The sequence below is a fragment of the Limulus polyphemus genome, unplaced genomic scaffold (genome assembly GCF_000517525.1).
Source record: "Limulus polyphemus unplaced genomic scaffold, Limulus_polyphemus-2.1.2 Scaffold115, whole genome shotgun sequence".
Taxonomy (NCBI): Eukaryota; Metazoa; Arthropoda; class Merostomata; order Xiphosura; family Limulidae; genus Limulus; species Limulus polyphemus.
In genome coordinates, this window is record NW_013665725.1 from 439,256 (window position 1) to 442,772 (window position 3,517).

Below are 3,517 nucleotides of genomic sequence, written 5' to 3' on the forward strand. Positions count from 1 at the left end.
ATATTTTTACTGTTTGATAATATTGGACTTCCTATATTTCACTGTTTGATAATATTGGACTTTCTATATTTTTACTGTTTGATAATATTGGACTTTCTATATTTTTACTGTTTGATAATATTGGACTTCCTATATTTTACTGCTTGATAATATTGGACTTTCTATATTTCACTGCTTGATAATATTGGACTCTCCATATTTTACTGCTTGATAATATTGGACTTTCTATATTTTTATTGCTTGATAATATTGGATTTTCTATATGTTTACTGCATGATAATATTGGGCTCTCCATATCTTCCTTGCTGGATAATATTGGACTTAAAAGAATAGCATAAGAGGAATATCTTAAAATAACGTAAGGGCTGGTCCTGTTAAACAATATAAAAATGAAGAGTCAGGAACCGATTCACGAAACAAATTTAGAAAATATATATTCTAGGGACATACTCACTGTGTTTTTGTTTGTTTGTTTGTTTAAGCGCAAAGCTGCACAATCGGTTATTACTGCTGTATCCACTTCGGGTATCGAATCCTGCATTTTAGTGTTATGAGCTACCATCGAGCCATAACCATTATACAGCATGGAAAACCTCACAGTGGGTCAAAAAACAATCTTTGTTTGTTTAAAGAGCAAAACTACAAAGAGGAACTGCTGTGCTATGCCCATCACATGGTTCGAGCCCCGATTTTTAGCGTTATAGCCCTCAAAATTAATTCTGAATCACTGGTGGGCAAAAAACTCTAAATTCACTTATGAAATTTAGCGCAAAAATATTACATTTGTGTGATAGAGGAGAATCTAGTATAATATTAGCTTTTATGTAATGTAGAGAAAGAATACTGATTGCTGGTGAGTACTTGGTTCCGGTACAGTGACTGAGTGCTGGTGAGTACTTGGTTCCGGTACAGTTACTGAGTGCTGGTGAGTACTTGGTTCCGGTACAGTGACTGAGTGCTGGTGAGTACTTGGTTCCGGTACAGTGACTGAGTGCTGGTGAGTACTTGGTTCCAGTACAGTGACGATATCATTGGCATTTGGAATGATGGTCTCGAATCTTGATTTAAATTCTACACTTCCTAAAACTATATTCACCCACCCATCAAATTCACACTAGAATAATCGCTTAAACACACCAAATCTGCCTTTACATTTTTCGATGAATATATCAAAGTTCAAGAACAAAATACAAGGTGTTAAATAACAAATCTCTATGAAGCTAGTGGGTAAATCTATAATAAGTAATGGAACAAGTGAAAATTACTGCTAATATAAATCCCCGTGAAGTTCCAAATCCCTATTTTGGCTGTTTCTATATGGAAATAATAGCTAGCTAGCAGTCAAAATATATAAATAGACTTTTAATTGAAAGGCATAAATTCGTCTACATTTTTCCATTGATAATTTATTACGTGATGCCTGAAATATAAATTAGTTGTGTTTGGAAACTCTTAGATGACGTAACAGTCACTAATGAACACAGCTTTGGCGGGGAATGTGAACCTTACTGAAGTGGTTCAAGTTGTATGAACTACTCGAATACCTGGCGAAGTGTAATAGCAGCATATGTATGTATGTAGCAATATAAGTATGTAAACCAATACACAGAATCATTCATAATTTTTTTTCAAAATACACTAGTACAAATTAATTAATTATGCAAATAGTACAGTAAAAAAGAAGAAAACAACAAAAGCATAAAAACAAAAGATTTTATCTCAACATTGAGAATTGGTGAATATGCGGTTAACTATAAAAAGTGACCTGGAAAGTAATATTGGAAGACGCAGTGTGTCTGTTATTTTTATTATTAGTAGTAAGAGGATGTTTCGTTTTGGGATGTTGAAATGCTTGGCAGGTAGTGACTTTTTTATGGAAGAGCTAATAATAGCAAAGAGACTCACACTATGGCTAGAGAGAAAAAATACAGCTCTATCTGTGGTTTAGAAGAATACAATTTTAGCTGGTGGTTCTTTTTACCTGATGTTTCTCATAAGCATAGTATATAGAATATTTCAGCTTGATCAAATTTAAATATTAATAAGAAGGTGAAATTATCAGTAGTACCAGAAATTCACAGATAGTAACTTAGATATCATAACAGATATATATATATATATATACAAAGTGTACCAAGTGTTTCATTTCTTTGAAATAGGTATGTTTTAGTCTTGCGAATTGAAATGTTTTTAATAAAGAAACAGTTTTACTGAATATTTTCTTAATATGGTTTAATTAGAAAATATATTTTTGAAGCAGGAAAATGAAAGCTGTAAGTGTAATAGTGAGGAGTGAAATGTACCACCCATACTTGAAATCTTGTAATTTGTACAATAACTGCTGCACAATTTGTAAATGAAGAATCTCCCAAAGTAAAAGCAAAGGATAGCAGTCTTAACCTGAGTCAGCTCAACTGTTTAGGAACCTATTGCAATCTCGATTCCCATTTCTTTACTACTGGAAATTGGCTGTCGGCATGACAACCAAATAGGAGGAAAGGGATGAGGCCAGGTCAAAGAGTGTGAATTGTGTGCTCCCATTATCTGGCATGGGCAAAATGAAGCAATGTTGGCACAAGGTAATTGATCAAGTGGAAACTCAGTAAATCCCAAGATTTGGGAAGGCCTCAGGTTCTCTGGACACAGTTTTTATAAGAAGGAGCATGAGCAGACATTAAGCCTGTATACATGTCACCCGACTAGTACCTGGTGTCATAGTTCATGCATTATGACCCAATTAACCTATGCACTTCATTGAACGTTTGACCAATTAGAGTTTGGTTACCCACACAGTATCTAAGGTCAAGTTTCAGCCATGGTTAGTCTTTGACTTTTGGCTAAATCTAACCTGATTTTGTGTTTATGTGCTCCTTTGTTCCAGTTCCTGTGTCTGACTAACAGTATTATATGGATTATGGATCAACCTTTGAGGTCTCACAATTGGTGCCCAGGTCTTCCACTACAGTAAAAGTCCCAAAGTCATTATGAAGACAGAGAGTGTCAGACTAATGGTTACAATTAGCGGGCTCATGGATGAAGATACATTGCTTCCCAATGCACCAGACTTGAGAGGACTTGTCAAATTGGTCAACGTATTGGCACTGATGTACTCAAGGAGTGAGTTGCCTGTGATGACCAATGAAAACTGTGGTGTTTCTGATAAATCCAGGGAGGTTCCTAGCATCAGACATTCAGATTGAATGTCATTCCGACTGGAGGAGCCAAACCTGCAAGTGATTCAATAACCAGAGTTTATATCACTGTTTATGCTACCCTAGGAGATCAAGACCAAGGAGCAGCAAGGCATGTTAAATTTATCCCACTGTATGGTTTTGCACTACTATGAGGGGGATACGCCAGATGTTCTCACATATTTCACGAGACTATTAAATCCGAAAGCACAAAACAGAGCTAGTTTTGGCCCAATGGACATTCAAGTCTCAGTAAGATAAGGGTGGGATAAGTTTCACAGTGAATTTTTCTACTAGGGACTAGGGTAATGAAAATGAAAACGAGC